At 39.7% G+C, this 16,647-nt stretch overlaps 1 protein-coding gene and 1 non-coding gene across 9 annotated transcripts in view; one reads left to right on the top strand and one right to left on the bottom strand.

Annotated features, from left to right (window-relative positions):
• Positions 1–2,555: 2,555 nt before the first annotated feature.
• TRNAY-GUA (transfer RNA tyrosine (anticodon GUA)) lies at positions 2,556–2,644 on the bottom strand. The gene is given in 2 exon segments: positions 2,556–2,591; positions 2,608–2,644. It is a non-coding gene; the product is annotated as a tRNA-Tyr (tRNA).
• Positions 2,645–4,783: 2,139 nt separating this feature from the next.
• tty (tweety) overlaps positions 4,784–16,647 on the top strand; it is a 189,916-nt gene continuing 178,052 nt past the window's right edge. For 7 of the 8 annotated variants that reach the window (XM_083125497.1, XM_083125493.1, XM_083125498.1 and 4 more), the window contains exon 1: positions 4,784–4,890. The gene's annotated coding sequence lies outside the window, so the exon portion shown is untranslated. The remainder of the gene's footprint in view (positions 4,891–16,647) is intronic. The other variant, XM_083125492.1, reaches the window with a different exon arrangement.

Raw genomic sequence — 16,647 nt, 5'->3', positions numbered from 1 at the left:
CCCCTTCCGGACGCCCATGGATACATCCCCCACAATACTACGTTTCTTGCTGATTTCACCCTTAGCTGAACATGTGCATAAATGAAAATCAAAATGAAATTATAAAATCAGCATATAATAATTAAAATAGGGGAAAAAACAAGCCCTTATTCAAAAAGGTTTTGAGTTGCATGTTTCTGGAAAATTGACCTGATTTACGACAACAATTCTTATTTGTTTTAATTAGATATAATAGAAATAAAACATCGATGCAGGCATGCAAGTAAAACAAAAACAGAAGTCCGACAACTTCAAATTTTCCGTCAATTTCTACATATATGAAAAACGTTGGTTGGTTTACCAGTGGTAAACCAGATACATGGGAGAATACGCCATTAACTGACATCAACAATAAAAGTCAATTAACGTAGATGATGATATTTCACATAACAATAATATTCAATGTCACAGACGTCCAATTTTTGTCCATTTGACCTGATTTACCCTTACACCTCCCTAAATAGAATTTGCACCATTCCAAGTGGAACATTCTGGATACAGTTCCTGTTCAATGTACGAGGGTCACTATTTATATTTTGAGCCTTGGCAACACTGATTGAAGTTAGGCGCGATTTGACGTTTGCACGGAATCGTCTGGCATTATTGACCATAACGTACTTCAAATGTTTTGTCAATAGCTTCATTTGTGTTGTTTATGTTGCCTTGGAGATTGCGCGACAACAATAAAATGGAATTAACTCGTGAACATTTTCGTGCGATGATGTTTTACGATTTTCGACGTGTGGATTATCAAGACAAGAGTGCATCGATGAACTTACTTCCACATTTGGCGATGAAGCCCCATCCTTTGCCACTGTGAAACGCTGGTATAATGAATTTAATCGTGGCCGCCATTCGCTCACCGACGAGATTCGCGATGGTCGTCCAAAATCAGTTGTTGTTCAAGAAAACATTGATGCTGTGCAAAACCTAATACTGCAAGATTGTCATGTGACATACTGTGAGATTGAGGCAACCATAGGCATTAGTTCCACCAGCATATATAAAATATTACATGATCATTTAGCTGTGAGAAAGGTATGTTCTCGTTGGATCCCACACAATTTGACAAAAACTCAAAAAGACGCTCGCGTCAATTGGTGCAAACAAATGCTCAATAAATACAATCGTGGTGCTTCAAAAGACGTATATAAGATTGTAACAGGTGACGAATCATGGATATATGCACATGAGCCGGAACGTAAACAGCAGTCGACTGTATGGGTGTTTCAAGATGAACCCAATCCAACAAAAGTTGTTCGCGCTCGAAGCACATCCAAACAAATGGTCGCCTGTTTTTTCGGGGAAACTGGTCATGTGGCAACTGTGCCTTTAGAGGAACGTAGAACGGTCAACTCTGAATGGTACACAACAATTTGTTTGCCAGAGGTCTTCGGTCAAATACGGAAAACAAACAAACGCCGTCGGATCATTCTTCATCAAGACAATGCCAGCTGTCACACATCTCGTCTAACAACCGACTTTATGAAGAGTCAAAATATCGAATTGATGGGTCATCCGCCGTACAGTACCGATTTGGCACCCAATGACTTCTTCTTGTTCCCGAACGTCAAGAATAAATTGCATGGACAACGATTTTCGTCTGCGGAAGACGCCGTTGATGCGTTCAAAAACCATATTATGGAGGTGTCTCAAGAAGATTGGAAAAACTGCTTCGAAAAATGGTTCGAACGAATGCAAAAGTGTATTGACCATAAAGGAGAATACTTCGAAAAACAATAAAGCAGTTTTCAATGCCAAATTCCTGTTTTTTCATTGTTAGGCTCAAAATATAAATAGTGACCCTCGTATATAGTAGTGTGGTATTTCCAGTGAGGGAGAAATTATATACTTTTCATTACAAATTCTCTAACTGTTTCTCTTGTGCGTTTCATGTTATATTTATAAATTATTTATTTCTCTGTGTGTATTCATGGATGTCCACAGGATTTTTTCCAGGAAGGAGTAAGTAAAGTATTTTTCCAGGGGAGGAGGAGTAAACAATAATTTTCCCCCATTGCACTGCCCCCTAAAAAATACTCATTCACAGTTTTAAGGTAATACGTTCCTGATCATCATTACGATAATTTATCATAGAATATTGCGAAAGAAATTAAATTATATGTTTGAAATACATAATTTTACGGTGTTATTCATTTTCCAGGGGCGTGCCCCTTCCGGATGCCCATGTGTATTTTATATAAATATTCCCAACCCTCCAAAACAAAAAACACAACCAGTAAAGTAATGCCCTCTCATCCTCCCATCAAATACCACCCTCTATTCAGGGATGAACTGTTGATAATTCACAATAAACTCGTCTGCCCCCATAAGAGAAGCTTGTAATCCGCCACTAGGTTTCAGTAATAACCAATAAAGAAATGGCAATGTTAGGTTCAAGAAAATATATAATTACGTTTTAATCAATCAATGAAAAATGTAATCTACAACAAATTATAGAAGTTCATCATATGTAAAGTCCATGTATTTAACAAAATGTAGGGTAAAAATTAACTTCCTCCGGGCCGGATTTGAACCAGCGACCTATGGATATCTACATTCAACCTTCTACAGTCCACCGCTCTACCAACTGAGCTACCAGAGGAGATATTACAACTTACGACTTCATTCGTATTAGTGGCTTTGTGTACACTTTTCTGCGTGGGCCCTGTTGTCAGTCGTATGTAAGGGGAACACTGAAAGAGTTTGTCTACGGAGAAGCATGTAGGGGTGCATACATGACAAAGCTGTGTCTGTTTTCAAGAAATTACATGTGTGAAAGCAAGAGTGTAATTTGTTACTGACTTTTACTCTTCTCCCCAGCCCCTTAACGTTGCCCCCTTTTCGGACTCCCCTGTTGAAGGCAATTTTATTTATTTAATTAATTTCAGACAACATAATGATTTTTTTAAAACATTACACAAGATGCTCGACATAATTTCTGAATAAATGAAATTATTTTCATCAGAAAAAAAAGCAGATGGGAGGCGGGAATGTATTCTGGGAGGATAGTCTCATATAATGTGCACCTAATCATACTAAAGGCATATTTGGGCTAAAAGAGCATTTATTTATATAGTTTTGCTTGAAGATGGGCGATCCGTTCGCATTCGCACCGTGTTTCCTCGTTCACTCAACACCAACGTTGACATCTATTGGGGATTTGTTAAAGCTGGATTGCTGCATTCAGTTTTAGATTACGCTAATAGATGGCAGTCAAATCTACTGCGGAACAGGGTTACCAATTCAGTGCCAAGAGGAAAAAGGGAAAAAGAACCAGAATACCACTTCAGAATTTTTACATGCGAAGAAATGACAGAGATATCAGCTCTGTTAGCTCGAAAAATGTGATCGTTTCAGATTGTGAGCTGGTGTTTAATGTTCGTGCAATGATTTCTAAATTTGTTGATACCTCTGCCCCATTCGACTTGTCAGTGCCTGATTATCACCCCTAGAAAATGTGTACAAATAAATAAATAAATGTTATTTTAGTCCAAACTTTTGTATGGTACTTTGCGGTCGATAAATGTGGCTGTTCTCAAGAAAAATATTTCCTCTCTTGGTCCTCCTGCGTGCGGTCTAAGGCGCTGTACTTTGGACTTCGACTGCGGGACGTCATGGGTTCGAGTCCGCCTGGGTTCAGTCTCTGGGTTCTCGGCCTGTGTATAGAACCTGTGGCAACCCACCATCGTGAGGCAATTGGGGAGCTACGAGTGAGTAGTGTAACCCGGTCTCGGAAATCTCCTATAACGGCTGAGAGTTTCCCCACACCTCTAGGTAGAATTGTGGGAGGGAGACTGGCAGTCTTACTGCAGAATTAAAAAAAAAATGCTCTTAAAATCCTGTGCGTAACAGCCCACGAAGGGCCTTGGCTTACTTACCGACTGCCGGTCTCCGTCCCACGCTTTCCTTCGTCCCCTCTAAGCGTGGAGATCTTCAACCAATATTGGAATAGCCGGGTGGTCACCCCGACGTATCCCCAGCCGTTATAGTAGGTCTCCGTGACCGGATTACGTTTACTCATTCGAAGCTCCACAATTTCCTCACGATGGTGGGTTGCCACCGGCCCTATACAAAGGCCGAAAATTCCCGGAGACTGAGCCCGGGATCGAACCCATGCCGTCCTAAACCAAGTGCTTAATATTTAGTGCCTAAATAATAACAACTAGATGTCCTTCTCAAATCATAACAAATAAACAAATACAACAAGTGGTACTGATTTTATTATATATGTATTAGGAGTGGGAGCTTGAAGAATTTTGGGTAAGTATCCAACCTAGCTGCTACCTATTTTTGGAGAAGCAGATAAAGGGAGTGAAATTTGCAAGTCACGTCTTAATACGAGTTTTTGTTTTCAAAAATATTTATTTTGTTCCCTGGGCACACCCCTGCATATATTTTACTTCCTTAAGTCTTGCGTTAGACATACCCAATGTTTTAGTGGTTAACTCTGTTTCCTGGGTTTCGATTCCCTTTAGGTATTTTATTTAACTTGTTCGTATCGCACTGTAAATTCTGGATATTGGAAAAGACAATCACGATTTGTCAAAATAAAATTGAAAATGGAAAATAAATGCCACCAGTGTAAGTCAAGTACCCCTCCCGTCCCCCCGGTCCGTTCCCTGTTTTGCTACGAGTCTGCGGTCTGCAGACAGAACATACGGGGATTTTGCCGATAGCGCGTACATTGTGTTAGAGGGAAATTTCCCTCTGGAGCAAAACATGGCAATTAGTTTGCAACACTTGCCAGAAAAGCAGACAGTGTGAAGTGGTAGAACGAAGAGGTTGTGTAGTGTATTTCTCTCTTAGTTTTTGTGTGTTTGTGTTTGAGACTTGCTGAGTACAACTAAGGTAAGATTATTTTCGATATTATCTATTTACTCAGGACATAAATCCCGTAGATTCTGGTACCTATTAGGTCCCGTAGTCGACCCCACAGAGTTGTATGTTACGAAACGAAACGACGAAATTTTCAAATGCAATCCACGGTATCTGCATTCAGCAAGGAAAGAATATGTATAAACTGTACGCTTCAATAGTTCACCTGATTGTACAACGCTGAACTTTAGTTTTAGTATATTAGTGGAGCAGTGTAAGATGATTATGCTCTGTCGTTCTATGAAACGTGGTATTTAAGTGCAATAGTTCTCTAATCGTATGATTTTGGTTTTAGTTTTTCTAGCCAGGGCTTTTTTGGACGTTATTCAATACACACAATATTACAGTAGTGCAGCGGTGTATGGTGTATTATATCCAGTAGTATGAAGGCATAATATTGGATACCTTTTGTAAACGTGAAATTTCTGATTGGGACATTTAGGTAGAATAATCGTTCATTCGACACGAAATTGTATTCATGGTGCGTCGTAAATCCATGTGCTTCTTTATTATTGAAGTTACGCAATCCTGGTGCAGTGCACTTGAGACAAATGCCCTTATTGTGCTTTTCCTTAGAAAGTAATGCCTATTCTATGCCGCGTTTACTTATTCGGCATGTGAACATTTTTACTGAAAATTTTGGGTGTAGTGTTTTGTTGGCAGTCGTTCAGGACTGACGTTTGTAGCGAGAGTTTAGTACAGGCACAATTCTAAAGAATTTAAATGGCTTGCTTTGTAATTGTTTCCCTATAATACAGTTATTTATAATGTACCCAGGCCCATAACACTTATTATACATCGGCAAACTGGACTCCCATTTATGTCAGTTGAAAGCTGTGTATTCCAAAAAAATCAATATGCGAAATTACATGCCACTGTTTGTGAATGATATGCAGGTTTGAACATGCAACAGTTTTCCTACTACTGCACATGTTTGTATCTTTCATCACAGATAGTTCGCAGGGAATTAATTCATTCAGACAAATTGGATTTGACTTGTGTATTTTTTACGTGCAAGGTTACCTTGCACGTAGCCTCGAGACGACAATTTCAAGCCGAAAACTGCACACACAAAATTTCGAGTTGGACCTTCCTCAATTTTAGCAAGTCATCATTCGTCCCCAAAGTCGCAATTATCTAAAATAAGCTGAAGAACACGTAAGAATAAGAAAATTGCCGAAAACTGCACGGTAATACAAATATCAAGTTCACATGTCTGTCTAACATTGACATAAGCAAAGCAAAGTTTAGTTTAGTTTATTTGCGTCCAAGGACTACTGGTGTGTACAAATTACAGTACATGGTAATATAGGACATGTCAATACTTACAATACAATACAGGTACATTAATAGATTTTACAAATACAAAATACATAGCCAAAAATACTCTGGTATTATATTAAATTCACAAAAAAAAATATAACATGAGAAGATATAGAACACTACAGCCTACTTCTAGGTGATGCTAATTATCCACCTTTATTTCACATTTAAATTTACAAGAATAATATGTGATTATACTACATTATATACATTTTGTCTTATGTAAAAGTCGCTTCCATGTATTCAGCCATAGAGTAAAAAAAAACATGCTTCAGCGGCATTGATTTTATCTTGTGCTTGAATATCATCAATCAAAGCGAGCAATATTGCTTCATCAAGCTTGGATTTTCCCTTCCATTCACGAGTCAACAAGAAAAGGGTAATGGCTGACGATGCAAAACTATTGACCTATGAATTTGTGCTTGCAGGTGTACGTGAATTATAGAAGTAGCAAAATTATAGTGTTATTTGTATCATTATTAGACATGTAAATCGAGTTAATTTTATCGTGTAGTTTTGTTCTGTAGAAGTGTAGCTTGTTCGTAAAGATTACTACGCGGCAAATTTTCGTAAGTTGCAATGAATTGTTAATGTTATGTTCTTTTGCTTAACCGCAACCATCTTATGATTGGCTTGTCTTTTAGAAAAGTACCATATAGAACGGGATTTGGTGAATCTACATACTAAACTAAACTATTTGATCTCGAATTCAGACCCATTTCTGGGTTTACTTACGAGCGGCTAGCGACAGCTATATCAACTTGGAGATATATATCTATATGCTAATAGTATCAAACCTGACCTGCGTAACCTACTCGCGTATGCATCTAATAGCAGAAATAAACATGCAAAAGGTTAGGTTTTGTTTATTTTTGGTATTAGATCCATACGTGAGTACGTTAGGAAGGTCAGGTTTAGTTCTGTTAGCATATGTCTTCAAGTCGCTGGTCTCCCGTTGTGCTCAAGTAAGAAGTTTGTTTTCAAATGCACAACAGAAAGTCTTCCTAGTAGTGCACTAGTCTCGGCTAATTTCATTTCGTGTCTGATGTTCTTGCTTTACCCTTTAGCCCTTTCTACTGCTAGATAGCATTTTTTTAAATAAGGGCATGCCCGTTGTAGTTTTGTGTAGTCCCTGACGTAATTTTATGGTGACTGAAACCTCAAAGTTCTAACACGTCTATCTAAATTCTAATCAGGAGCTGCAGTCATCATAGTTTTGTTTACTTGCTTTTCGTTAGTGTATGCTGTTCGGTCTCTTTTCCTCATTTATGAATTAAGCAGTAGGTTAGGTTTTGTGAAACTTGACTGTTCTACTTCGGTTATTTCAGAAAATAAATGCCACTTTTATGTTACGCCTGTAGTGTTAGTAACGACGCTTAGGTTGAACGGATGATGGAACAAACAAATTGTACACCCATACGAGCAGCTAGAAACAGCTTTGGGAGATACATATGTTAACAGCACCAAACTTGAGCTGCGTATCCCAGTCATGTTTGCAACTAATAGCAGAAATAAACACGTGAATAGGTTAGGCAGGTCAGGAATGGTGCTGTTAGCATGGACACACACAAACACACATATCAAAGAGTTATTATAGCTGTTCCTAGCCGCTCGTTACACCCATACCTTTTCCAGAGTTACAACCTGAGACCTCTTACGTTATGGCGCATTGCACTTACCACCTCCCCCTAAAAAAGTCTTATCATTGAACTGGGAATTTCCCCTCTGCATTTCAGTCTCATTTCACTTTTTTTTGCTTGGTTCTCAACGCAAACACCCATATCTTACCCGAGATTGAAACCCAGGACCCCCTGGCATCGTAGCGCAAAGCACTAACCACTCCGTCACAGAGGCCGGCGTGAAACTCGAGCGTTGTTTCTGTCTCGCCTTCAAAGATTCCAGGTGCATGCAAGCCCTGACCTAAGCACATGTTCGTCTGTCTATTTCATATCATCATCCTTCATCTTTGCGTCGCGATTCGAGTAAGAAGTGAAATATTGGTGATGTAATCAAAGCTTCCCGGATTCGATTCATATTGCTGGCACATTTCGGTACTTCAGATCTAATTTTAAATCGTAGAACAAACCCTGATTAGCTTATGCGTGCATAAAGAGGATTTAAAATTTGCCAAACTCTTTACTGTTTGTGAAACTGTGGGGTAATAACGTTCCCAGTACTTTCCGATAGTGCTTTCCCAAGTGTAATGAGCACTTGCGAGCATAAGGAGTGACCTTTTCGAGATAGGACTTACACGTACACAATGAAAACCTTATTGCAGACTAACGAAGCTCGGGTGCCTACACTTTATTGTTTTTGACGATAATAACAATAGGCAAAGCTACCCGTTGCACATTGTACCATACCGTGAAGGGATGGACCCCATACATTCTCAACGTCGGCCATTTGTGGATGTGATGGAATCAGCACCGCGCTCGGGCCGCCTTTACTCCTTGGTACCCATTTATTAGAGGCTGGGTGAACCCCAGAGCACCTGAAACCTGGAATTGAAACCGACTGTCCCGCATGGTGGTTAGTCGACTTGACCAACGCGGCGATGATGATGATGATAATAAGTCACCTTTGTTTGAGCAGGCGTGCTATTACTATATTAGGATACTAATAAAAATGAACCAATTTTATTCCACGTTATTATTATTATTATTTCCTTGGGGAGACTTTTCTATTCGATGGAGTACATGAGTGAATATCCAGCAGAACTGTTTTTTGTATAGGGTCTACTAAAATACATAGCTATTTTCTTATTAACTTTTACACAATTCGTTCATCAAAATGCTCTATAAGTTGTGGGGAAATGTGTCACCTCTCACATATGTAAAACTCAATTTTTGGAATTTTGAAAAACTGTGGTTTCTGTCTCTTACACTCAATTTTTTCGATTTAACACATTTTTTATTCGTTATTCTGTTCTAGTACTAACTGAGCTTTCTTTCTGTTATTAACGTTTTTGTAACTTGAGGGATGGCAATTTCCAGGGATGGGAGTCAACGGATAGGTTTGACTTCTTCCCTCCCGACACCCATGCCTGGACGTCTAAAACTTATGGAACCTTAGAGGAGGGGCGATAGAAAAAAAAAGATTATCCGCTCTTGTGAGAGATGATTAACCCGCCACTGAAGCCGGTTGCATATAATCGAAAAGCTGGTATGAAAATAAACATGTTGAAGGTATGATTACTAAACTCTGTCTTGGGAATGTTTGTAGCAAGGCCGCGCATACCGGTAGAGAAGGGGAGAAAGGGAGTGGGCGGAGTAATGCAGTGCAAACGGCTGGTAGCTTTAGCCTCGTTTTCCCTTCTCACGAATTCATTGGTCGAGACATCTAGAGTCACTACTCTTGGCGCAGAGGACTTCTTTACGTTCGCTTGCTCCACGGATTCCCGGAATAGAGTGTAGGGGTGGGTATAGTTGAAGTCCCAATTCGAACGTCAGTTCGGTATCTTTGACATAACTCGAGAGGAAGGCGACTGGACTCGTTTCGAGCCAGAACCTGTTTTTCTGAGAAGCGCTGTAGTCACTTTTAAATAGCACAACACAATAACAACCTAGTAAAGATAACCGCAACCTCACGTTATGGAATCTCTAAAGAAACTGAGTTGGCAACATCTAATTTACTCCACGTGGACTTGACAAGTACTGTCAGTTCCTAAAACGGACTCTATTGGTGGCAAAGGTTTGAGGGGAAGATATACTGGGCTCCACGTGGACTTGTCAAGAAACTTGTGTTTCAGAACTTTCTTTGAAGTAAAGTGGCGTGTCGAATCAGGACTTCAACTTTAATTAGACAAGGAATTCGAGATAGAGAAAGGAAAACATTGCCATGTGCTTGTTTTTCACGAATCCATTATGACAGTGTCAATTATAATCAGGTGGGTGCCTTCCGTGTGAAAAATTGGAAAGACTTTCCGTGAACGCTTCCTACACATAAAGCTCGTGCAGTCGCTTTCGTGGTAGCATTCGTTATCTTCCTTCCTGCTTGAATAATGCCCTCGCGACCAAAGAACACGGCTACCGAACAGAACCATTAGCGCGCTGTAAAATTTCGTAACGTTCTCGGCTTGTTTTATTCCCAGTGCAATGTATCTGCATGTACAGTGGTGCCATCTGCGACAAAATAACCGGTACCTTTATCAAAGATCTTCTAAGTAAATAATTGATCAAGAGATGGCGCTGATTCGCTTGATGGATTGAATGCTGAAGAAAACGTAAGAAAGGAATATGTAAGGAGGTGGGAACGATGGACCATTTGAAAATACTGTGTTTGTGTTTGAAAAATCAGAATACTTCCTACTAGAGCGTGTAGGAAGTTCAAACACAAAGTTTTACCGGATTCTGCTGTATGTAATATAATGTGTTTAGTATATAAATAACGCAAACAAATATATGTAATATGGGAATTATATTGCTGTCAGTGTGTTTGAATTATTGTAAGAGATGTGCCGCCACGTCATGGGACTCAACACCCCTTCGATATACGCCACTGGTTTACATATTTATGCATAATCTTAGGCAGGATTGTATTTTGGGGGGAGGGTCAAAATTGTATTTGTATTCACAGGAACTGCATGTCGTCTCTATTGATTTGTTCTGTGTTAGTTGTGTCTTTTTTCTTCTTTAGGTCCCTCTTTTTTTTACATTCCAGTTGTATCTGTTCTGTTTGTTTCAATTTCTTTCTCTTCTTCATTTATTCTGTTTTATCTTCTCTTTTTTCGTTTCTCTCCCTTACTTTCTCCACATGTTTATGTTATAACTGTTTCGTACTTTTAATTTACTATGGTTCTTTATTATTCTCTCCGTCAGTCTGTCTTTCTCAGTTATTTTGCTTTCTTGTTTTACAGTTTCTCTTTCTGTTCCACTCTCTCTTAATTTCTCTGGCTTCAGTTATTTTGTTTCATTTATTCTGTCACTTTTTGTTCAAGATTCTCTCTCTCTGCCTTGGTCTCTACTTTCTTAGTTTTTCTATTCGTATTTTTCAGTTTATTTGCGTTTCTGTGACCCTTGCCCTTTGTCCTTCTTTTTCAGGCAATCTCGTTCTATTCTTCATTTCTCCTGTGTATTTTGCTCAGCTGTTACGGTTTTCTTCCACATTTGTCTCTTCCAAGTGATTCTGTTTTCTCTCCTCACTTTGTCTTTCTTTCGCAGGTATTGTTTTCCTCCTTTCTCTCTCCTTCTTTGTCTCTTTCCCAGTCATTCTGTTTTCTCTTTTGCTCTTTTCGAGTTATTCTGTTTCCCCTGGTTTCCCCAGTTTTTTTTCATTCATTCGTCTTCCTTTCACAGTTATTATGTTTTGTCTCCCTCTGTTTCTCTTCTGCCAGTTACTGTTTTTTCTTTCCATCTTTTACGGCAAGGACGTATTTAGGGGGTGCTAGGGGGGTCAGGATCCCCCGAAAGACTATGTACTAAAATTAAATAATGAAATAATAAAATAAATTATAAAAATATACTTGTTTAATGGAGCGTTATTTGTTACCACCGAATTAATTGGAAAGTAAGGATTTTATTGCGATCATACAAAAAAGTGCTTTTAATAATATGCATGAAATATTACCAGGAACTTTACTTATCGCCAACTGGATCTCGCATCCTTTTTTGATATTCAATTCTTTATCTATTTGACAAATTACCTTGCTTGGGGGGGCAACCCCCCTCGCCCCCTAATAGCCCCCACTGCGTGCTGTTATATCACTCTCCGTGTACCGTCTTTTTACCTATTCATGTAATAAAATGTAATATAACCTAAGTAATTTGAATATTTTAATTAATACTATTATTAATTATAATTATTTAAATTTAAATTAATATTATTATTTTCAGACACTTGGTTCGGACCCCCACCCCCGAAATATATTTTTAGAAGCGTGCCTGTTTTACAGGTATTCTTTTTTGTCCTCCCCTTGTCTGTTTCTATGTTTTCTCTTTTTGTCTTTCCCATGTATTGTCTTCTCTTCCCTCCTTTCTCATTCTGACTTCGTTTCATCCTTTCATCTCCTCTTGACTTACCTACTCATTTCGTTAGAGGGATTTCCACGTTTTTCATTATAGCGAGAGATGCTCGGGCCGTGGCACAAATCGGCGCTTGATCACCAAGGAACTACTTTTTCCCGCCGGAGCAGGAAGCGTCACGAGGCCGTCATGTCGATACAGAGAAAGTACTCCGCGCTCCAGCAAGCTTTGCACAGAATCACCCAAATCGGTTGTTCCTCTCCCCTCCCCGCGCGGACGGGGAAATCAATGAACGGCAGACCGGAGTGGGCTTACGAGCACTACGGTTACTAGCCGGTTGCCATGGGAACCGACGACCCCTCCCGTATTTGTGCTGGATCTCAACGCACAGGTGCGAGGGGTAGTCGTCGTCGTCCGAATCATATTATGGATATAACAATGCAAGCACCCAGATTATATTTGTCGGTGTTTTGGTGTTCGTATTCTTGCTGGCATCGAACAGGTAACTTTGTCTGTCTTTCCCAGTTACTCTGTTTTCTTTCTCTATTTTTCTGTCTTACTCTGTTTTTCTCTCTCCATTTATTTCCCACTTACTCTGCTTTTCTCTCCTTTGTCCGTTTTTCCCGGTCACCTGTTTCTCTTCTCTGCCCTTGTCTGTCTTTCCTGGTTACTCTGCTTTTATCTCTTCCTTTGTTTCTCTTTTGTCTGTCTTTCCTGGTTACTCTGTTTCTCTTTCTCTCCCTTTGTCTTTCCCAGTTACTCTGTTTTTCTCTCTCTCTCTTTTCCTGTCTTCCCTGGTTACGCTGTTTTTCTCTCTCTTCCTTTGTCTTTACCAATTACTCTGTTTTCCTCTCCTATTGTTTCTCTCTCTCTGTCCGTCTTTCCCAGTCACTCTTTTTCCTCTCTCTCTTCTTTTGTCTGTCTTTCCCGTTGACTTTGTTTTACTCTCTCCCTTTTTCTATCTTTCCAGGATACTCTGTTTTTCTCTCTCCCTTTGTTTTTCCCAGCTACGCTTCTTTCCTCTTCTTTTGTCTGTCTTTCCCAGTGACTCTGTTTTCTTTCTCTATTTTCCTGTCTTTCCCATTTACTCTGTTTCTCTATCTATCTATCTTTCTCAGTTACTCTGTTTTCTTTCTCTATTTTTCTGTCTTTCCCATTTACTCTGTTTCTCTCTCTATCTATCTTTTCCAGTTACTCTGTTTTCTTTCTCCCTTTGTCTGTATTTCCCAGTTACTCTGCTCTCTCTCCTTCTCAGTTAGTCTGTTTTTCTCTCATTTTATCTGTATTTCCCAGTTACTCTGTTTTCTCTCTCTCCCTTTGTTTGTCTTTCCGGGGTCACTCTGTTTTCTCTCCCTTCCTTTGTCTGTCTTTCCCGGTTACTCTGTGTCGTCCCAACCTCCTTCCCTTCCCTCTCAGCATTCCATAATGTGCTTCCGCTGCCTCGTGAAACTGGTTGAAGGTTTCTTAGATTTATTCGATGTTCATCCTTGAAATGTAAGATATGTGCGGAACCGAAGGTTTTGAGGACGCTTGATAGTTTCACCTCTAGGTTATACGAGCATAAGCTCTGCATACAGATAAAGAAATATGATTTCATTCAACCTTACAGCTACTCGTAAATGTAATTCAAGGTGTAATCCAACAGACTCGGGATCTATTTCTATTAGGAGATTTAAAAAAAATGTCGGTGTTAGTCCATTAGTGGCAGCAGTGGTGGATACAGAAAAGTTCCAAGACAGTGAAATTCTTTCCTGTCGTCGCTTGTTTAAGCTCTCACCCGATAATACATTTCAATTGTGTTTTTAATTTTGTTCGCAGCAACCCTAACGAATTATCCAGCCAAGCATGCTATCGAGACGACATATTTTACGTTTGGAATGCTCACCCCTTTCTGATACATAAGTAGTTTAACCAGACCTACGGTCAATTTTGGGGTTTTCAAACTTTTAGCTATCGTGGCCCCCTCCGCTGCCAAAATCTGCAAGCGCCTCCCCTCAGTAATAATAGATAAATAATGTGATGTGGCCATGAAAGATCAACACAAAATCTCTTCGGGTATTTTTTAGTGTTGGTATACACAAGTAATGAAAATATGTGTGTGTTTAATATAGGTGACGTACAATTTTTTAATGTTTATTATCTGGTGTCAATTCATTGTGATACAATATTCACAAGATAGAAAGGATAAATAGAGATAGTAAGAAAATCCGGGCATGCAGCAATGTTTGGATATCTTCATTCAAAAGTAGTTTCTTGTAACAGTTTGCTGATTGTATTTGGTGTGGTCAATAAAAACCGGATTAATGCTGTCAAAAAGAGAAATAAAGTGACGGAGGGATGAAACTTACGGGATATGTAGGCCAGACTGGGGTACGTCACATGTCTGCGAGACGAGTTCCAGACTGCGTCGCTAGGTGGCGGCACTGGCAGGGAAGGGAGGTTGTGTATGTGCAATTTGCCTTCAAGGCGCCAGTCAGTCATTCAGTGAGGTGAGTCATGGCGTTCACAGTGTCAGGTGCCACAAAGAAGGCTCAGCGATCCGTGATACAGTGGCAGTGGACGAGATCTTGCTCAGCCGGTATACGCCAAAGAGTAAACGCGACAGCAAGGAGTAGAAACACCCCTCGTCCCCGCGACCCGAGAAAGGCAGACAAGTCGACTTCGTTCGCAAGGTGGTGTTCGTGTTTTTCTTTGATTATCGTGGTTCACTTCCCGGTAGCTTCCTCCGGCAGGGTGAGAAAATGAATGCTGCTCTGTACTCTGACATCTTGCGAAACGAAGTTAACTTCTATTTGAAGGTTGACACCGTATCTCATAGGTGCAGGATTCCTTTGTACCTTGTAGAGATACATTGTTTGTGGAAAATATCAGAAAGGTATGCCAACTTCTGTACAAAGGCACTATTAGTGAAGTTTTTTGCATCGGCATGTTTTCTTCTGCAAGGTACGAGTACAGTTCCTGTCAGTTCAGAAACACAGGAGATGGCATTGCCGAGGGACAACTAACGTGTGTTGCAATAATGCAGAAGATATTGTGGTATATTTTATTAACACATTTTAAACTTTCAGAAAGGAAGGAAATATTTTTTCGGAAGATCTCGTGTTAAACTTGTTGATCAGACAGAACATTTTAATCTTGAAAAATATTAGGCATAATAATATCATAACGTAAGCACTAGTGCTAGCAGTTGTGAGGGGCAATCGCCCCTATCGCCCTCCCCGTGGATCCGCTTCTGGCACGAGATCCCATATATATGAATGATAACAGTATTCCCTTACACATTGCAACGTACCGTGAAGGTATACATGGATTGATATGGAGGAGGGCCCCAAGCATTCACAATCCCAGCCATTCGTGGAGGTGACGTGATTAGCACCACGCTCTGGCCGCCTTCGTACCAATTTATTAGAGACCGGGTGAACTCCACAGGCGCTTCACGCAAGAATATTGCTGAAATTATCCACCCCGGGACTTGAACCCGGGTCTCTTGCGCAGAGATCAGATGCCGTACCGACAGGACTGCAGAAGCTTGGAATGAGTGCGTCAGCACTTTACGTCAGGTTTGTGTAAGGTCTACGAACCCATCAATTCTAATGGCTTCTATTGAGTTCCGGACCGGAACCTTTTTTCTCACACAATTTAAATTCGGTCCAGGTTTCGTATTGTCTCATTTCGGACCGTATTCAAATTGATCCGGAGAAATCATTCGGGAACCGAATTGAAATACTTTAAAGATAAGAAGTTTTTTTTTTACAATTCAGAACCCATTTACGCTTGCTAATTTTCTCTCCCGGACCGGAATAGAATTTATTTAAAATTCGCCAATATACGGAGATAAAACCATCGTCTAAAATCACCCTGGTGTGCAAGGCTTATTCAGTTCTTTCTCTTGCAGTTATCATGCTGGTCACCCTTGGTGTTCTTCCGAGACACACAGAACTGGGAATGCATCAAGCCAAGGTTGATGCATTTTAATGCATTAATTGACACAGTGAAATGTGTAATTTTCTGTTTCTTTGCAATGGTGGTATCGTAACTTGCCAATTCATGCATTTTTTTTGCAAAAAAAAAATACCCTTTGATGCATTTTCCTGTTTTGATGCCCAAAGAGTGCAGTCTATGCACTTTAATGTTTTAAATAGTGTTCGTAACTTTTGCATTTAACTGGAATTCATTCTGGGACAAGTTTCCAACAAGCGTCAATGTCACATTTTGACTAGATAAGGCTCTAATTTTTTTTTGCTCAAAAGACGTACTAAATTGAGTAGGCAATAGTTTATTTTTTGCAAAATAATACTGGGGTTGAGTTGAATTCCAGTAAAAACTTATTTTAGTGAAAATGTGTTATTAACGCTTTCCGAACCAGGCCAAAGATTAATTTGACGAGAAGCGAATTATCGAACGAGCTATTTTCATGAATATCGAATCAGATTTCACCAAAGCGGTT

The sequence above is a fragment of the Lepisma saccharinum genome, chromosome 7, assembly GCF_977018435.1.
Source record: "Lepisma saccharinum chromosome 7, izLepSacc3.1, whole genome shotgun sequence".
In the NCBI taxonomy this organism is placed as follows: domain Eukaryota; kingdom Metazoa; phylum Arthropoda; class Insecta; order Zygentoma; family Lepismatidae; genus Lepisma; species Lepisma saccharinum.
The sequence above is the reverse complement of the archived record's forward strand: the minus strand, read 5'-3'. Positions and strand labels throughout refer to the sequence as shown.